We start from the raw sequence: 20,244 nt of genomic DNA, 5'->3' as shown, positions 1-20,244 counted from the left end.
ACAAAGGGGTCACTAGCCATGCAAGGCGGAGCCTAATGGTGCTTGTGATAGGCATTGAAGGGGGAGAGCAGTGTGGGCTGGGATAATCAGGAAAGACACCCCCAGGACGAGGGGCTGAGCTGAGCCTTGAAGGATGGCAGACATTCCGATTTGATGAGCAGGGGATTCACGTGGGGTGAGATGACCTCAGACCGTGGAGGCTGAAGGACAGGCTTACACTTTGGGTAGAATCCAATAGGTAAAGGGGAGCCAAGCAAGGATCTTGAGTAGAGGGTGCCGACGGGGGAGCATGTTTAAGAAGATTAGCCTGACAGAGAGGTATGCAGGAGGAATCAGAAAAGGAAAGACCAGAGGCCAAGAGATTCAGATGTGAGAAGTCTGGTGGCGGAAGGGGCACTGGAAATAGACAAGGAGGAAGAAATGAGGGACTGTCCCAAGACTGTCCAGGCCCCCCAAAGCAGTGTAGGGAGGGGAAAGACCATGGTTTCATGAATTAGAAAACCGCCTGGTCACTAGGTGACCTTGAGGAACTCACTTCATCTCACTGGGCCTCAGCGTCCTCATCTGTGAAATGGGAATGACCATGCTAATAATATCCCCCCCCCGCACCCCGCCCCCCCGCCCCCGTGCAAAGCTGTGAGAATGGAATGAGATCATGAGATGGAAGCACTCTGAAAGGGTGAAGGCTGTGCACATTTTTTGGTCCACTTTCCTCCTTAGAAATTAATGTTGAAAAGTTCCATATTTCTCCCACCCAGTCTCCTTTGCCGTCAACCTTATTTGCTTCAAAGCACAAATAGGAAATATTTCTTTCCAACACACTGGGTTACACTGAGCAGGCTACTGGCAGCCAGAAGTCACTAGTCGGGGCCTTCCAGGGCCACGCCATGCTGCAGGTCCCGTCTAGCGGCCCTGGGGCTGAGGGAATCCGTATCCAAACACAGACACAACCCCTTGGCCAGGACGCCCAGTTGGAAAGCTTAAGCTCAGCCAGTCCCAGAGACGGAGGGTCCTGGCAACGAGGCAGGGCCCTGTGCATTTCTCCTCTCCCTTCCAGTCTAGAACTCTCTGGTTTCACTTGGCAGGCCTGAAAATGCCCCTCACTCTCCATCCAACCATGAGCAACTCTCTCTCCCTTCCTCCCCATGAGCTTGCCCAGGCGTCCTTAGGCATGCCGTTTAATTTATTTATATTTATGAAACCTCCAACTAGGTCAATGCACTTTCGTGCACATCTTAATAATTGTTGATATAGTGGGGAGAAGAAGAGGATCATGTGGGCTGTAGGAACCGGCTCATCCCTCTCTCCACCAGCGAGGCCATCAGGGACCCAGTGCAAGGAAAATGCCTTTGTTGGTGTACTAATTGCTGAATTGTATCAACACTGCCTTCCACAGCCCCAGTCAGCACTTCTCCCAAGAAATGGAGAATGGTTTTGTGGTTTCAAACCACATTGCACCCCCAGATCCCACTGGACTTGTAAATGGATGTGGAGCTCAAAATAACAAAACAGCAGCTGAAATGAAATTAGACAGTGAGTCCAAAAGAGACCAGGCTATGATTCCACAATAAACGGAACCTGACCTTTCTCTTCTGCAAGTCCCAGATGCCCTGCTTGTCTGATGAACCCATCCCGATCTCCTCAAAAGGCACTTGCTCTTACTTGATCCGGAGAGCCACGTCCCATGGTCATGGGGGTTTCTGCCACCATGAGAGCTGTGCTGTGTTTCTGATAGGGAGCTCTATCCTAGGGGTCAAGGATGGGTCTCTAAGTCACGTGTAAAAGGGAGGAGATAGGAATGAGCTCAGGGGACAAGAAGGGCCTCTGGAAAAGAGTATGGAATGGATGCAAACAGTTAACCAAATTTGCTGTGTTCGTTTCCAGAAAGACCATTCCCTGGTATGCCTGTGGAGTGCAACAGTGATTAAATCCATGGGGTTTGAGATCAGAAGTGTGGAGTTTAAATGCTGGCTCCATGACTCAGTAGCTGTGTGACCTTAATCCAGTTAACTAACATTTCTAAGCCTCAATTTCCTCATCTATGAAATGGAGATCATAATAGTACCTAAATCAGCGTTGTCTCAAGGATGAAAAGAGAGAATGCATGAACATAAAAATTTTAATTCATGGATGTTACGTGCATTAATCTCAATGCATTATGCGCAAATGCATCTTAGTAGGTGAAAGAAGCCCGTCTCGAAAGGCTGCCTGCCATACAATTCCATTGATACAACATTCCAGAAAGGGCAAAACTGTAGGGGCAGAAAACAGATCAGTGAGTCCCAGGAGCTGGGGGAAGGGAGCGGGATGACAACAAAGGGACCTGCAAGAGTTTGACAGGTGATGGAACTGTATCGTATCTTGATTACAGTGGTGGTTTCAGAACTACATGTGAATGTCAAGACTTTTAGAACTGCACACTAAAATGGTGAGCTTTACTGAATGCAAATTGTACCTCAATAAATCGACCCCTCCAAAAAAAAGAGAGAAGGCGTTCATGTAAAATCCTTAACGCATGGTGTTTACTAGATCTTTACACTTGCATAGTGAGCAGGCGATCTATGGTAACTCTTACTGTTATCACCCCGGTGGGAGCCCCTTCCTGCCTCAATTGCATAGGCATGGGACATTTTTTAAGGGGGCAAAAGGGCTGAGTAGGCTGCAATCTTTCTCAAAGGAGTCGGCTCTGGCTCAGTGGCCTGCAGTGGCCCCTTCCAGTCTGTGACATTTGTTGAAGATACTCCACCTCTTTGGCTCACCAAGTCGTTTTGCATAAGGATGCCTGTGAGTTTTTTGTTCTGGTTAGAACACCCTGGCAGGCTGGCAGACCTGGAGCCCCAGCCTCAGAGCTTAATAGCCACTTTCTCCACTCCTCTCATTGTTCTGTAATCTGTATAATTTTAGGACCCTGTTCGGCACCTTCTCCAGGCTCGTGGTTCCCATTAATAATCATGATCAGCACTTACCTAGGTGCTTTTCATTTTCAAAGCCCATTAATTAACACTAATTAATCCACACAGCAGTGCTGGAAGGAAGGGGAGCTATCATTATCCTGGTTGCAAAAAAAAGCAGAGAAGAGGAAGGCTCCAGGTGACTTGCCTGTGGCTGCAAAGGGGAGAGAGAGGAGCAAGTCTCAGGGTGAGAACTCTGGTACCCCAGATCTCAGCTTAAGGTCGCAACTATTAGTGATCATTAAAATGGCCAACATTTATTGAGCAACTACTGGGTGCAAGGCAACACACAAAGAGCTTTCCATGCATTTTCTCATTTAATCGTCACAGCAATCCTGTGAGCACCTATGGCTGTGACTCATTCCTTTTGATGAATAAAGAAATGGAGACACAGACAAAGTACCTGCCCAAGGTCACATAGCCAGCACAGTCCAGTGTTCACCTGCAGCGACCTCACTCTACCACCTCCACACAATGGCCCCTCAGAGCCCAAGGTTGCATCAGGTTCCTCCAGCTGGTGCCTGAGGGGGGAAGCTGCTGCTGACCTGCCTTGTTCTTTCCCTGTCCCAGGAAGGAATGACAGGAGCTTGGGAGACGGCCAGCCCAGAAAGTGGAGAGCAGAGCTGAGCCCTAGGACCAACTGGGTAGCCATAGGCGCCATGACCCCCTGAGCACTCTTCCTCCCTCTTCTCTGCCTCGGTTTCTTCCTTCCTTCACCCTTGAGAAGACCATCCATTCAATCTCTTAAACATTGATGGAGCTCAGCACAATCCTGAGCTTTGGGGACGCTTGAAGATGAGTAAGGCCTGGTCCCTGTCTTCATTGTATGCACTGTGTCTCCAAGAAGCACGTTGATACCTGAAACATGCAGACAGCTGGGGAGCTACAAGAAACAGTGAAACTCTCTCCTATCACTCTACATCCAAAATCACGTTCTTGAGCTCCACAAAATTTTACTTGGAATAACATCGTTAATTAATAAATATTCTAAATATATCATGTACCCCTAGAACTGGATGGGAACTTAGATTTATTCACTTATCTAATAAATATTTGTTGGTTACCTGTGATGGGCCAAGATGTCTTCCAGGCACTAGGGAGACAGGGCTAAACAAAACAAATGATGTCTCTGACCTCATGGATTTTACATTCTGGAGGAGAGAGACAGTCAACAAACAAACAAGAAAAACTTTAGCATGAACCATTGAGTATCAGTGCTGTGCAGAGAGTGGAAACAGAGTAAAGTAAAAGAGTGCTCGGTAGCTCCTGCAAGTTGGGTGGTCAATGAAGGCCTGGCTGGGGAGGTGACATTTAGCTGAGACCGAAATGACAGGAAGGAGCCAGCTGTGTGAGGATTGGGGGCAGAGATTCCAAGGGGAGGGATAGCCAGTGCAAAGGCCCCAGGAGGAAATGATCTTTACTCAAGAGAGCTAGAGAGGCTGGAGTGACATGAACAAGGACAAGAGCGCCCTAGAGTTGGGGTCCAAGAGGGAGGCAGGGGCCAAATGATGGATGGCTTTAAGACCCTAATAAGGAGTTGGGAATTTATTTTGTGTCCTGCAAGCTATAGGAGATGACACCCTTTTAAAAGGAGTATTTTGGCTGCCGAGTGAAAAGTGGATTACAAGAGGAGGAGAGTGGAAGCAGAGAGACCAGTCAAACTGCAGAGCCAGGGTGGGAAGTGAGGACGCTTAGAGGAGGTCATGGCAATGCACTTGGAGAGAAGTCGAGGAACCTGGGCTGTATTTGGAGATGGAGCCAAAAGCCTTGCTGATGATCAGAGGAGGGCAGAGAGGATAAGGGAGGAACCAAGGGTATTGCCTGTACTTTTGGATTAGCACCTGCATGGATTGGGATGCCCTTTACGGAGAATGGGAAGACTGGGGAGAAACAGGTTGGAGGGTGAGGGTGGAATTAAATGTTCTGTTTTGGATACGTTCACCTTGAAATGGCTGTTAGACCTCCAAGTGGAGGCAAAACATAAGCAGTTCTAGGGAAAGATCAGGGCTCTAGATTCAGATGGGAAGCCTTTGAACGTGGGTGGGCCTTAAAGCCATGGGAGTAGATGCAAAAACCAAGGGAGAGAGTTTAGATAGAGAAGGGGGTTAAGGACATTGGGGCACAGATGACGTGGAACAGAAGAGAGGAAGCAGGAAAGGAGGTGGAGAAGGTGTGGCAGTGAGGGAAGAGGAGAAACTAGATAAAATGGTGCCGTGGAAGCCAGGAGAAGTTGAGGGTCTCCCTAAACCCAGCAGTCAGCTGGATAAATGCCTCTGATGGGACAATGTTCTCTGGCCACATAGTTCCCAAACCTGGCAGTGCACTAAAATCACTGTGGGGCTTTTTTAAAATATAGATGCTCAGGCTGTGTCCCAGAGCTATTGAATTGGACACTCTGAGGGTAGGGGCAGGATACCAGGACTTTGTAAAACGTGTTCCAGGTGATTCTGGCTCAGCCACGGACCAGGATCTGAGAACCACTAATCTAGTCCAGCTCCTGGGCTGGAGACCAGAGAGACTCAGTAACCTGCGCGACACCAGCACCAGGGGACTCTAGGGTTAGACCACAGACTCCGTCTTACCTAAGGCGGTCCTCTGTCCATCACACCGCCCTGCCACTCTGGTTTGGAGAGAATAGGATTTGCCATACAGAAATAAGTTGTAGAAGAAATTTAACTCTAAATCAAGGATTTAAATTTGAAATTAAGCCCAAGCCATATGAAAAGTGTGATGCCTCTGAGTAAAATGCCCAGAATATTCAAATCAATGCTAATTAGCCTTTAAAGGCCACTGTTTCTGTGACTCCAGCCCAGTTCTCAATGATCGGCGCTTGGATTATCCACTTGCACTGATGAAAATGTTGACTGCTGCTGATTGTTCCCTGACACTCAGGACACAGCTGGATCCCTCCTCTCCAGCAGCTCCTACATGCTCAGGCACTGAAAAATAAAAGGGTTTTGGGTACAGAGAGTAAAGCTCTTGTTGAGAACAATCAAGCTTCACTTACGTTGGGTGAGGCTTTGGGAAGGGATGGTAGGGGGATTTCCATTTTGTGAGCACATCTCAGGTGCCAGGCACTGTGTTAGGGGCTTCGTATATGCTCTGTCCCTTAATAAGCTCAATATCTTGGTTCTCTTGTTCATTTCTATTGACTAAAATAGACACTGGAAGCTGGAGGGTGATGAAAATGTTGACAGTAAAATGAGGGGGCCTGGAAATAGAAAGCAACCAAATAAATGTGGGGAGAGTGCACCACTGGGAAAGTCACCTGCTCACCTGTGGAATGGGGAGGACCGAGGCTGGACCCGCTGAGCCAGGCCAGTCCTCATGCTCTGTGGTGGCAGGCCCTCACATCTAGAAATGTTCACTAACCTCCTTCCCACTGGACTGGAATCCCCTCATTGGTCACTGTGGAGTCAGTAAAGCCAAGAATGAGGCCCTAGCCCTAGACAGGCCAATGCCCCTCCCAAGGCGACTTCCTCAGAGGCTCTGGCTGTAGGCAGGAGCAGGTGGTCCTGGAAGGTTTGGATGAGGGCACAGCTGCCTCAGCACCAGAGCCATCCCAGGGAGACTGTGGGATCCAGCTTGGTGCCTGGGCCCTGCTGACGGAGGATAGGAGCATCCCCAGGGAAAAGGTGGCTTTATCTAGGTAGTATCTCGGCATTCGTGCCTCTGGACATCTGTGCAGATCCCCGACCAGCACCCTGTCTCTGTTCTGCAGTGCAGTCAGGCGCCACCCCAGTGGTGTGGGCATGAGACTTTTTTCTGCTTGCCACCTTACGCACACCACCCGGTGTGGAGAGAAACGTTCTGCCTGTTTTAGAGAGCATGATTCACAGCATCTTAGTTGGGGGCAAGCTTTAGGTTCTTCTCACGCTGTGCCTCTCGAGCCTGGCCATGCAGCAGGATCACCAGGAGAAGGTTGATAAAATCAGATGCCAGGACCTCACCCCAACCTACAAAACCAGAAGCGTCAGGGGTGAAGCCTAGGCTTTGGAACTTTGAAAAGTGGTCCGAACGTGCATCAAAGATTGGGAACCACTGACTTAAACTCAATGATCAGGTCCCCTGCAAGCTCTTCTCTCCTGGGCAACTCTCCAAGACCGAGCTTTTCTCGTGACTGCGTCGGCTCACGTGGACCTGGACTCCTGGGGCTTTAGGAGGGGGCCAGTTCTGCTAGGCCAGGCCTCCCCTTCCTGGGCCTGTGCAGGGAATCGTTTGCTGCATTACGTGGGGTCTGGTTGGTGCTGGTGCCCAAGGAGGTTCCATGGTTTGCCGTAAGCCCCACAGCAAGTGAGGGGCCAATCCCACAGGACCTGATGCCCTGCTCCTCGCCCGTCCAGGGCCTGAGCCTCTGCCTTTGGGAGGTGGGGGAGAGCCAGGCTCAGGGGCCCACATGCCCGGAACTGCCCTCAGAGAGATGACAACGGAAGCACAGCAGAGATGACGCACTTCACCTAGTTCACGTCCCCTGGCCGGTGCTAAAGAGCCCGTGGTTCTAAAGGACAGGCCAGTCCACCCTCTCTGGCAGAAGCCTAAGAGCAGAAAGCAGGTCATTTGCAGAAAGGGCAGGGGCCTCAGAGGCAGTGAGACCATGAGAGCCCAGCTGGGCCCATCACCAAGGACCCTCCAACCCAACCTTCTAACAGAGGAGACTAGGGGGTCTTTTGAGAGCAGGGCATTCACCCCCAGTACCAGGCCTCTGTGGGACCACCCAGGGAATCAGAATTTTCTGTTCCTTCCCCTGCCCCTAAATGGGTGGATTACCCCCAAGGATACAGGGCCCGTTTGTCCTTTTGCAGAGTTCGTCCCACAAAGGATAAAACCGAGACCCAAGAGCCAGAAAGTGCCCCTCCCAGCATGGCCTAGGGTTTGAGGTGGGAGGGTAGATGGGCACCCTGAACCTCCCTCCTGTCCCATCCACTTCTGGAATAAGGGATTTGGCACACCCTCGTTCCCAGCTCCAGAAAGCCATGGCATTTAGAGCTGGGGGGAACCCAGAAGGAAGAAGGGAATGTGCACCTGTCCACCTCAGAGCTGTCTCAGACCCAGCCCTTCACTTCAGGGATGAAGACGTTCCCCCAGAGCAGGGATCACATAAAGCCAGAGCTTGGAGGGGCTCTTGGAATGCAGCTGGTGCTCACGCCATGGCTGCTGCCCCAGAGGGACCCAGGGGTCGCAGCTGTCCTGGGGGGATGGGAAGGATCCAGGATCCAAAGAGGTGCAGCCACAGTAAAGGCCCAAGTGCTCTGGCTCGCCAGCCTCCACTCTGACACCAGCAACAGCAACTCACCTCAAAGGGCATCTCCCACGTGAAGGCGAGACAGGAGAGTTTGTAATGTAGCGACAGCCTGAAGAGGGGGTTCAGCTGATCCAGAGAGCCCTAGAATGCATGTGCCTGCAGACAAGCCTTGACTCCAGCTGTCCCTCCCTCCAGGAAAGCCCCTGCTCCTCCACTCTATTAACCAAATCCCCCTCTCCTTAGAGCCTGAGCGCCAATGCTCACCAGCATCAGAGATGCCTTCCCTGCCCCCACCCCCCAGTGCTCTCCCTCCTCCGCCCCCAGGTGCTCACTCATTCATTGATTATATTCACGTCTAGTGGAGTCTGGCTAAACACTTCGTCACCTGCGTCTGCCTGATGTCCCCATCTAGAGTATATGCTCCTTGAGGGCAGGCACGGTAAGATAGGGTTCTTTGCATGGCTTTCTCCTGCTTGCCCGGCATGCACAGAGCATGACAAAACACATCTTTGTGAGTGTATGTGTGTGTATGTAAAAGTTAAGGTGGTCCAGGACGTGACAACAAGTAGATCTTCAAAGGTATGATGGCTCAAACACAGTAGAAGTTTATGTCCAAGGCAATGGCCCCGTCGGCAGGTAACCCTTCAGGCACCAGGCCCCTCCACCCCTAGAGCCTCACAGTTGGTGGCACCCGGCCACGGCAGGGGAAATAGAGCTTGGACAGCCACAGCTTCGGAGAATCCATGGCCCCAAAACAGTACTTGGGGGGCCAGGAGGTGAGGTCTAGCCATGTGCCCAGGAAGAGGAGAACACAGATGCTGCTAATAAGCTCAGTGTCACTGCACCCTAGACAGGATGCTCAGCCTGAGTGATGGGTAAAGGTTTGGGGCTGAAGGAACCCAGCAGGGGTCTCTCCTCTTTTGGCCCTCAGTGTTTTTGTGAATACATGAGCATAAAGCAGCTGGCTTTCCCACCGAACACGGTGCTGATGAGAGGCAAGTAACGTAACAACTCCTGCAAGGACGTCATCCTCCAAGTCAAATCCATCCATACTTGACAAATGAGAGGGCTTTTTATACCATTATTGACTATTATTTTCATGGATGGGCCTTGCCTCCTGTTTGGCTCCTGGTCTCCAACAGCCTTTGCCTCTTAAATGTTCCACCAAGTTTAAGGGACGCACAGCAGCAGAGGAAGGCAGACACTGCGACCACTCCTTCAGCTGCACTGGGGTTTCCAGAAGGATGCAATGGGCTGGGTGGGAGGGAGGAAGGCAAGGCTCTCCTTCGCCAGGAATGGGTGGCTGCGTTCCCCTTCCAACAATCTCCTTGCGATGCTGCCCTTCAGCTGTCGCCATAGAAGGTGTAAGGGAGCATGTGGCATTTAGGACTTAACACTCCAAGGGGGTCTGAACAGGCTTTGCTTTACTGAGGTGGAGCTGGGGTGATGGGCAGCAGGACGCTGCAGAGGAAAGAGGCTGCTGGTCTCCCTGGGAGCTGCCCTCTCTGCAAGACCCTGCCCCAACTCTGGGTGCTGTTGACTCAGGGATTCCCACTCTGGGAGATCAGCTGGGGCTGGCAGAGCACAGAGGTGACACAGTCTGGGGTGTGGGACTAAGAGGTCAGCGAAGGCTCTGAATGGGATGAAAGGTAGGCTCCTCTGCCCACCTGCAGCTGTTGGGGGCTGACAGAGGCAGCCCTGCCCAGCCCATCCAGCAGCCTTGACTAGGGGGTCTTGTGAGATTCCTCCAGACTGGAATCTGATTGATCAGCCCCTGTGTCTGGGGGTCAATACCCATAAATGAGGACCCCTGGAAGCTCCAGAAGGCTGGACACAAGCTTGCAGAGGGCGCGTAGACAGTATACTCCGGGCATGACGTGCTGGCCCAGATTGGGTCTGGAATGCTCAGATCACTTTCTGACTGCTCCAGGACATGCGAGAGCTTCCCGTGAGGGCCGGTGCTGCTTAGTATCCCTGTGAACTTGAGCGGGTCCCTTAACCTCATTTTCCCCATTTGCGGAAGGAAATGTTAATTAAAACAGTAGCTCTCTCACAGGCTGGGATGAAGAACAACTAAGACAGCATCTGTGAAAGGGCTGAGCTTCCCAAACTGTTCGCTGACGTCACCGCGGTTGCCATTGTGACCTTGAAGGCTGTAAGGGACGAATACACGGAGGTCACTTTTCCCCTCCCTCTGCTCCAGGGCAAAACCTAATTGACCCAACACTCTAGAGAGCAGGGACTCTCAGGCCCTCTGGCAGGACTGGTTATACCTGCACTTGATCTAGCAGAGGGGACCTCAGTCAACAATCTCTTATCTAAGGAAGTGGGTAACCTTCAGCAGTAACACATCTTTATTTCTCCTTCATTTGGCAAGGGTTGCTTGCTCGCCTTCACTCAGCTGAATTTTGAGGACCAGCTCTTTGCAAGACATGTTCCCCCAGATGTTGGCTTTCCTGATTATTCACCTGGAAGTACTTACTGAGCACCTTTTAAGTGTCCATCATGGGTGATAGATCGGAAACAGAGCTTGTATGACCTAAGCGCATACCCCGTGACAAAATGGGGAGGAGGGCAGGAAGGCAGAAGAACAGGATTGGGGGAGGGAGGCTGAAGCCTTGCCGAGGACCGTGTGCCACAACGGGTAATCCACATTAATAATAATGACAAGGAAATGCCAGATCTGAAATCAGGAACCCTGACTTCCGGCTTCCGTACTGCTGGCTGGTGACCTGGGACCAGTCATGGCTCCCTTCTCAGCCCGGCTTACCTCATCTCCAGGACCAGGCTGGGAATCCAACAAGGCTACAGCTGAGTGAGCCCTTGTGAAAACTACAAGGAGCTTTGGTGGGAATTTTTATTACTGGAAGAGGAAGGCAAGAGCGTACGGCTGTGGGGGGAGAGGCCAGGGTGGGGACCTGGGCCAAGAGCTCGAGTCCACTCTTCCTCTTCCACCTTCTCTCAAACAGCCGTTCTGAGCAGCAGAGCGAGAACTTCCTGGGCCCCAGAGCCAGCCTGCACCTGGGAGTGCCTGGATCACAGCAAAACAGAAGGACTAAGGCTAGGGCTCCCGGAAGCCACAGAGAGTGGACGAAAGAGCACTGGACAGGGAGTCCAAAGATAGTTCCTCCTCCCAGCCTGGCCACTCACTCACTCCAGGATCTTGGGGAAATCACTGTCTCTCTCTGAGCGTCAGTGTCCTCAACTGTAAGATATAGACAGTAATACCTACCTCTAGGGTTGTTCAGAGGCCTCCATCAGTGTCTGCTACCGAGTAGCTCTTAATAATGGTGGCAATGACTGCCATGATGAGGATGCTCTCCAGATCCCCTTCCTGCCCTCAAGTTCTCTACTCCCAGCCCGGAGATCTCCCTCAGGCCCCCACGACTATCTGTGCTAGAGCAAAGAGAGCTGGGTGCAGTCACTGGCCCTCTAGGGCTCTTGTCTGGCCACGCCCTCCCCACCAGGGCTCCGTCGCTGGGCCCTGCTGCTTCCCCATAATGAGGCTTGGATTTTGTTAGCTCATTTGTCTGGGGCTCCTGATGCCCAGCTGAAGATCATCTGACGTGGGAGCTGGGCTCTGCACAAGCCCAGTCTTAATCCTTCAAGCTTAGCGTCTACCCTCAGCTGCCATGTGTGGAAAGCTGGCCTTGCAGCTGGCCTGGAGCCAGGCTGGCGGGGAGCAGGAGGCCTAATCCCACCCTGAGCCCTCCGGGGAGCAAGGCTTCGGCCGCAGCACCAGTTCCAGCTGCCGTGGCCAGTGACTTCCTTGCATTTTAGCTGAACCTCCCCACTGCCAACACCGTGAAGGATCATGGCCCTCAGTGGCCCCTGGAGTAGGTAGCCACAGTCAGCAAAGAGCTCCGCCATCTGCCACTGGCACTAGAGTAACATTTACAAAGTGTGACAGTCGAGGGAAATAGTAAAAGTAAAACAATTCCTTTACTGCAGGACTTCTCAGAGCCTTTAACTGCTCATCACCAAAAATGTATTGAGTACCTATTAGGTGCCAGGTACTCATCTAGCTGCTGGGAATAGGTGGTGAATAAGACAGACAAGTTTTATGCTCTCATGAGGCTTATATTCTAGTGTAGGGGGACATAGAAAATAAATTTGTAAGTAAATAGAGCTTCAAATAGTGGTGAGTGCTGTGAAGAAAGTAACCCAGCAAAGGCGTGGAGAGGGCTTGGTGTGGTGGTGCGCACCGTGCGTCTCTAAGGGGAAGCAGAACTGCATTTTCTATGAGCAGCTCTCAGGACTGGCTTTCCTTGGAAAGGTCTTCAGGAAGTGCAGCACTGGCATGATCCTTCTAAAACTCAGTTTCAATGTGTTGGTCTTTGCCATAAAGTCCCTCAGGGCCCCCGTCATCTCCAGGACACCACTTAAGGCCTTCTCGCGGCTGGCCCCAGCCATTCTAGCTCATCTCCTACCACTCCTCCGTAAAGGCTGCCAGCTGGCAATTCCCCATCATGTTCGTCAAGTCTGCCCAAGGTTCTTGCTCCTCAGAAAGTCCCTCTCCGCTTTCTTTGCCTTGCAAACGTGTCCTCTTCCTCCAAGGCTGTGTTAGCCACGGTGGGCAATCTGCTATAATAAACAGCTGCAAAATCTCAATGACTCGGTACCTTACAAGTTTATTTCCCACTCACATCACATCCCAGTGAATCAGTCGGGGGCAGAGCTCTCCTTCTCCTGGGGTCTCAGAGCCCCCCACTGGATCCCACATATGTAGACAGCCAGGGGAGAAGAGGAAGTGAGTGTGGAAGAACACATAGGAGGTCTCAGGAGCCAGGCCTGGAGGGGGTGCATCATTTCAGCCTGCATCCCGCTGGTCAGTCTTCCGGGCCCACCTGGCTGCAAGAAAGGCTGGGAAATGTAGTTTTGCTCTTGGCCTACAGGAAATGGAAACTTGGCCAATATCAATATCTGGACCACAAAGACCAGTTCAGAGGTCACCACCTCTGTGAAGCCTTCCTGACTTTCCCCTCAGCAAAATTAGTACAGAATAAACTTAGGGCAGTAGCTCGGTCTGATAGAAGGGATATAGGCTGGGAATCAATGGACCTGAGCTCATGTTCTGTCTCTGCAATCTGTGAGCGGGGGTGGAGGGTAACCTGGCTTCTGACTCCCCTTTCTGGCTCTCTAACTTTGCACGAGTTACTCTACAGGCCTCGATGCCCTCACCTATAAGAGATGATGATGATAAAAGTTGCCTGAGAGGACTGTTGGGGGGATAAAGTGAGTTAATCAGGGTGAAGCGCCTGACCCATAGTGAGTAGCCAAAGGTGTTACCTATTATTAGCACAAGGTCTGAGAGCCTGGGTCAGGCCGTGAGGCCTCAGGCCCCGACCTCGTCATGAAGATGACAGTGAGAGAATGGGGGAGATGGTTCTCCAAGAGCCATCTGCCCCTCTCACAGAAGGAAGTTGCTCTTCTGCAGCTTTGCGCTCCAGCATGCGGGGGACACAGGGGACAGGGTCTGCACTGTCCCTGATCAGGCCTGGTCCCCACTCAGTCTTCCACCTGCCCGCTCCAGGCGTGCCTGGTCTTGCATCTGTAACACCCCGAGGGCAGGCACTGTGGCCAGGCGCACCTGGGCCCAGGGACAAGAACAGCCCACACTTGGCCGGTGCTGCAGGCGAGGGGAGATACGCCTGAGGGCCACCAAAATGGTGAGACAATGGGCCTAACACAGGGGAGGGAGCATGACGGAGCTGCTTCGTTTCATACATGCTGAGCCCCTTCACTGGGGTAGATACTGATCCAGGATCTCAGGATATATCAGTGAATAGAACAGAGACCCTCAACCTCATGGGATGTATATTCTAGTGGGAAGAGGCAGACAAGTGACACACTAAATAAGTACATTCTGTACTATGTATAGATGTGCTAAGGTCCTGTGCTAAGGAGAAGTGGAGCAGGAAAAGGGGCCGAGGAGGACAGGGTGGGAGGCAGGACAAGGTGTTGAACAGAGTGGTTGGGGCAGCCTCCCTGACACACGGGATCTGAGCAAAGACTTGAAGGGAGAAAGGAGTGAGCAACGTGCAGCTGGGGAAGAGCATCCTGGGCAGGGGGAACAGCGAGGGCAAAGGCCTGAGGCAAGAGTGTGCTTGGTCTGTTCAAGGAGCCACAAGGAGGCCAGCGCACCTGGAGCGGGGTACCTCCAGGGCCTGCGAGGCTGTGGACTGAGAGATGATTCTGGAGCAGAGAGACACGCCATTGGCCTTGAGAGGCGCATGTTCTCAGGTGAATAAAAATAGTAATGATAGCCACTAACTACCTTCTCGAAGTGTTCAGGGGTCAAAGTACTTCTGCCCAGAACAGGGAGCTCCTCTGGGTACACTCAGATTCCACTGGCAGAGGCTGTGAGCCGGCCCCTTCACTCATAGATCCAAAGTGACCGGCAGAGGTTTACGCCGCCGTCCCCAGGTACGTTTCCATGAAACAGGAGTGCGAGTCAGTCCTTTGAAGCTTTGAAACCAGCCCGAGTCTTTCCGTTCTTGCAGATGTGATGTTTAACAGGCATCTTTTCCCAAAACAGACCTGTTTGATTGACACTGGAAATCCACTGAGGCAGGTAACCCTCCACCTTGCTGGTCCCCACCAGCGCCCCCGGGAGCTCCTGGGCGGCTGCGCCACCGGCACTTGCGGCCTCGACTCAGTTTGATGTGGAGCCAATTCCAACGGGCCTCGAACCTGAGGAACCATCCTTGGCTTGTTGAAAAAGTTCCATTGGCACCAGTTCACCTGCTCAGCCTTTGAACCCCTAGTTAGACTGGCAGCCGGAAAAGATGCTGTGCTGCACCCAGAGCACACTTTCCATTTCATCCATCGTCCCTCCTTGTCACTCACCGTCATCGGGTTGCGTGGTCCCAACCCAGCTCACTTCCCACATCGTATGATTTGCTCTCCACCTCAGAATGGGCCCCACTGGCACGCAGTTCATCCCCTAGGGAATCAGGGCAGGCTTTGTCACTTTCTCCCCACTTCTCATTTTTTAAATTGTCCCCACTTTGCAATCGTTGTGATAGTTTTCCTCTTCTTCCCAGCACTTACACCACTCACTGCTTTTACACTTTCCAAACATGAAGGGGTTAATGGAATGGTTATAAGATTCCCCAAAACTAAGCACAAACTCAGCAAACACATGAGAGAAAAACGCCCTAGCATAGGAAGCCTCAGTAACAGATGGGCGTTAAGGACCTGGGTGCAGCCATGGGACTGTATTGCCCTCTGGCACGTAGTGTTGTTCATGTCCGTGAAAGTCTGGAAATAGAAAGTGCACAGGTGGAGGAGCTTTTATCCTTTGTTGTAAGAGGCAGCTGGCCCTGAGCCCTCCTTCCCAGCCCTTCCTGGTTTACACCTCAGCTCACGGGTCAGCATCTCACCAGCTTCTGGAGCCGGGGGATGCAGCGCCGGGCCAAGCTGCCTCAGCCCATGGCTACTGCTGGGCCGTCCGTCTCAGGGGGTGCTGGCTAGTTCTCTGGGTCTGTTTTGCTCTCTTTCCTTTATCCCCTTGTCCTGAATCTCTTACCTTTCCTCCTATATGCAAGAAATAAGCACGCTAAAATAAAATGGCAAACTGCCCCTGAGTGAGCCCTAAGCAGCCTCCACTCCAGGCCTGGCTTTGGGACGGGTGACACCCCCCCAGGAGATGGGCTTGGGGCTTCAGTGACTGCTCTCGACACTCCCTCGTTTCAGTGAGCAGTGGGCTAGGGTGGGAGGCATGGGTGGGGCGCATTGAGTAGTAGCTGTAATAATAACCTCTTATTGTTGGTGTCAGACCCTCCTCTCATGTAGTACCTGCCAGCCTTACAACATCCGTATGATGTGGATATGCTGATCCCACTCTAGAAAGAAGGAACTTGAGTGCAGAAAAGTGAAGCGCCTTCACTCGTTCATTCATTCATTCATTCATTCACAAAGTGTCTATGTTAGCTACTGGCTAAGAATTAACACTCAAGCCCAAGTCGGCTGGATTCCCACTAGCTCATGCTTCCTTGACCTTGCACCTCAGAGAACTTGCCTTCCAGCCAAGGAGACCCACAAGTCCACATTTCACCGCAACTCACAAAATGATGTTAAACACTTGCCATGTGCTCTGTGAGCTCAGAGCAAGACGCGATTCCAAGGGGATGTGGGAGGCACACACAAGAGGCGGCGTTTGCATGGAGGCTGGAACACACACCCTGCTGAGGAGCCTGCAGTCCAGCCCAGGGGCAGGGGGGCTATGATATGTTCAGGGAGCAGCATGTCCTGGGTGGTGAGCATATATGAGGCCTGTGTTATGAATGGGAGCTTGGACACTTCAGGCCCCGCACGGCAGGACAGCATCTTACAGGGCCTCTTCCATGCCCCTGGTCCTCAGTGGTCCTCAGTGCTGGGTCAGACTCAGAGCCCCAGAAAGCCCATCCCTCTGAAGCAAGGCTGCAGGCAGAAGGGCTCCCGTGGGTCCCTCTCAGCACTCTCTCTCCAGCAGACGCCGTGAGGCTACTCTGGCTGCCTCCACCCCCCCCCCCTTCCATCTCCCCACTCCCCCACCCTGCAACATGTTCCTCCTGGGCTCTATGCCTATGGAATCAGTGCATGCAATCATTTATTCATTCCACATCTACCAAGTGATACTGAACAAAGCACTCGGGATAAGCCTGGGTCAAGACAGACACTCCCCGTCCTCAGGGAGCATATACTTAGCAGGGAAATGCGTGTGTAGAAGGCAATTGCAGTACAGTGGTATGCAGTCAGCCCCAGGTGCTCTGGGGCATGTACAAGGGGCGTGCAGCCCATCTGAGTGGTCCCTGAGGGGTTTTCAGTGAAAGTGATAGGTAGCTGAGATGCAACCTGAAGACAAGATGTTAACGGAGGAAGGGGGTGGGGTGGGAAACAGAGATCCAGCCCATCACAGGCAGGGGGAGCCTCCTGTGCAAAGGCCTGGAGGAGAAGCAGAGAGAACCAAGGTGGATGAGGGAAGGTGAGGGACAGGACTGGACACGTGGGCAGTAGCCTCATCGTGACGAGTCCCACACAACTGTAGCAAGGAGTTGAGTTTTCATGCTGACAGCAGCACAGAGCCATGGCAGGGTTTTAAGAGAAGGAGCGACAGAATCACAGAGTACTCTAATGGGGTGAGGTCTGAAAAGTCATCTGGCCACAAGTCCTCATTTTGCACAAAGAACCCAAAACTTAGAGAGGGGAAGCAATAGGCCAGGATCACTCAGCTGAACTGGTTAGAAGGTCTCCTGACTCGTAGCACAGTGCTCACTACCCTGGGCCGCAGTCTAACTCCCCGTTAGGGAGGGATCTGAAGGTGCGCGAGAGAAAGGGCTCACGCTCATTCCTGGGGGTCTGGGTGTGGCACCCTCCATTGCTGCAGAAGCATTGCTGCACGGAGCCCTGGGAGGGTCTGCTCCTGCAGCCCCAGCTTTCCTGCTCACCTGCTAGGCAGTGGCTGTGCCCAGGGGCCCCAGCGCCCACCCTCCATCTCTATCCCGGGGCAGCCCTGGAGACCAGGCTCCAGGACAGCTCTTGGTCCAGGCCAGTGGGACTGGAGAGTTTAAGGTTTGTGAAGCATTTCCTGTCACTGCCTCATGAGTTATTTAGTAAATGACGATTAATTTTACAGCAATAAGTAAAACCTCAGAGGGGATGGGCAGTGGGGGAGGGGGTGCCAGCATGCCCAGCGTGGAAGTCCCTGCCCTGGAGGCAGGGGTGGCTGGGCGGGGTCTTATGCCAATTTGCTCTGATACTCGGCACCCCCGGGGCCTCTCGTAGATCTGGTTCAGGAAGCTGGTGGGGTGGCTAGGCACATTGCACGGGAGCTAGATTCAATACCACCCTCATGAGGAGGCAGGGGCAGGACAGGAAGAGTTGCCCTCTCCAAAGTTCTAGAGGGTTCTAGAAAGAACCTTGACCAGGAGTCAAAAGGCTGGGTTCTGGTTCTGGCTTTCCCACTGATGGACTGGGCTCCCTTCATTTTCTTGGATGTAAAATAGGATTATCGCTACTTGCCCTGTCTACTTCATGGGACAATGTGCCAATCAAATGAAAAGGTGGATTTGAAAGCACCGGCATAAGCTATAATAAGGTCATGGCAGTAGAGAAAGGGACTAGGGTGGTGACGGAGCTGCCGCTGGACAGCTTGGACCATCACCTCACCCCTCTGGGCTTAGTTGTGTACCGCTTGGAGCCGGTGTGCTGATTAGATGAGACGCTATGTTAAACGCCTCGCACGGTGCCTGGCACAAAGAGTGCTCCACAGACAGCGGCTGTATTTGAACTATTGTTATTTCCGTCATCGTCGTCATCACTAGTAAAATGCAGTCCTTTCCAGCCCTTGAATTCTTCAAAATGTCCCTGGTCACAGTGATCCTCCTCCCTTCCAAAGAGGAGGCCAGCCTCGGGCCCTCGCAGCCCCCGTCCTGCCCCCGCCCCCCCCAGCAGCCCCGGCTGAGTTCGCTTGGAGAACTGGTCCAGGGAGCCCTGGGCCATGGGCTGGAGCTTCTCTGGGCTTGGAGCTGGCCTTTTCTCGGGGTCTCTCGGCCCCACCCCAGCCCTAGGTTCTACCTGTGCTCTAACCTGGCCCTGACTCACCCCGGCCACCCACACCTCTCTGCACCTGAACAGCGCCCTCTCGTGACCTTCGTCCTTGTCTCTCTGTGTTCCCTCTCTTTCTCCACTGCGAGCTCTCCGCCCCTCCCTCAGCCGGGCCACCTGCCCTCTGAAGAGTGCGTCCTCCTTATTCCGCTTTTCTCCAAGACCCCTGACCAGCAGGGCCAGTGCGTCCTGAGTACAGCGTCCCATCTTGTCCACAGCTAGATGGCTGCTGCTCCACAGCACCCAGCACGGCCCTGTGCCCGGACACACTGGTTAGATCTGACTGCCCATCCCTCTCTTTTTCTGCTTTCTTCCTCTTTCCTCTGACTCCCCCCGCCAGGGGTTCTCAGCCTTGGCATTATTGACATTTTAGACCTGATAATCCTTTGTTGTGGGGCTGTCCTGTGCGCTGTAGGATGTTTAGCGGCATCCCTGGCCTCTACCCACTAGATGCTAGTAACAACTCCCTCCAGCCAGTTGTGACAAGCAAATATGTCTCCAGACACTGCCAACTGTCCCCTGGGGGGCAAAATCGCCCCCACCTGAGAACTACCCACCTAGGCCTGCACCCTAAGGCCCCCCATTAGCCTTCTCCCTCTGTGTGTTCCCTCTCACCGCCCCTCTCCTCCTCTCAGAGCAATGCTGCCCCCACCCCCCAACCAACAACACTTTGCAGTGGAAACTGGACTAAGCACCTTCTCTGGTTTGAGCCGCTGCTCTTCTGGCTGCCCAAAGCCAGGGCCACTCAAGGTGGAGACAGAAAATGCAAATTGTACACTGTGAAAGACTTGGCTGGTGCCTGGGGCCTCTCCCTTGTTTTCTGCTCAGATGAAAGGCAGGAAAAGGGGCTGGGCTGAGTGAGGCAGGCTGGGGCTCCCTCCAAACCCCCTCTGTGGATGACAGTGGGGAGGGCAGGAGTGGGGCTGGGGCTGGCCTGGAGGGGGCCTGGTTCCCTCCAGGACAGGAAGCCTGGGCAAGTTCCATGCTCTGCAAAGGTGCAGAAGGCAGGTGGGAGCAGGGTGGAGCCCCTTCCCCAGAAGTCAGGAGTTCTGCGGCCCACGTCTGTTCAGGCAAGCAGCCTGGACGGGCATTAGGCACTTGCAGTCTGATCCCGGAAGGTCACCTTCTGTCTCTTGTCAGAGCCCCTCCTGCCAAACTCGGCCTCTGCATCTGCTTCTCTAGGTCCCTACATGTTTGACGTCCGTCCCTGACACCTGACTTTGGCTAGAGTATCTAGGGGACATTTTCCATTCCTGCAGCATCTCCATGAAGAGCTCAGAAGAACTCCTCATGCCCATTTTAAAGATCCCTCATCCAAGGTCTAGTGCAGCTTCCAGCCTGCCTGGTCCCGTCTGGACTGGCCCTTCCCTGTGTCCATCTCCAGGAAGGGCATTGCTCCCCTCTTCCTGGGGGGCTGCCGACACACCATCTCTTTAACTAGCACCCTCTTCCCCACCAGAC

The 20,244-nt window shown here is 52.9% G+C and overlaps 1 protein-coding gene across 3 annotated transcripts in view; it reads left to right on the top strand.

Moving 5' to 3' along the window:
• Positions 1–20,244, top strand: part of DSCAML1 (DS cell adhesion molecule like 1) — a 340,494-nt gene that overhangs the window by 202,227 nt on the left and 118,023 nt on the right. The window lies entirely within an intron of this gene.

This window comes from Equus quagga, chromosome 14 (genome assembly GCF_021613505.1).
Source record: "Equus quagga isolate Etosha38 chromosome 14, UCLA_HA_Equagga_1.0, whole genome shotgun sequence".
NCBI classification, from domain to species: Eukaryota; Metazoa; Chordata; class Mammalia; order Perissodactyla; family Equidae; genus Equus; species Equus quagga.
This window is presented reverse-complemented; position numbering and strand designations above follow the sequence as displayed.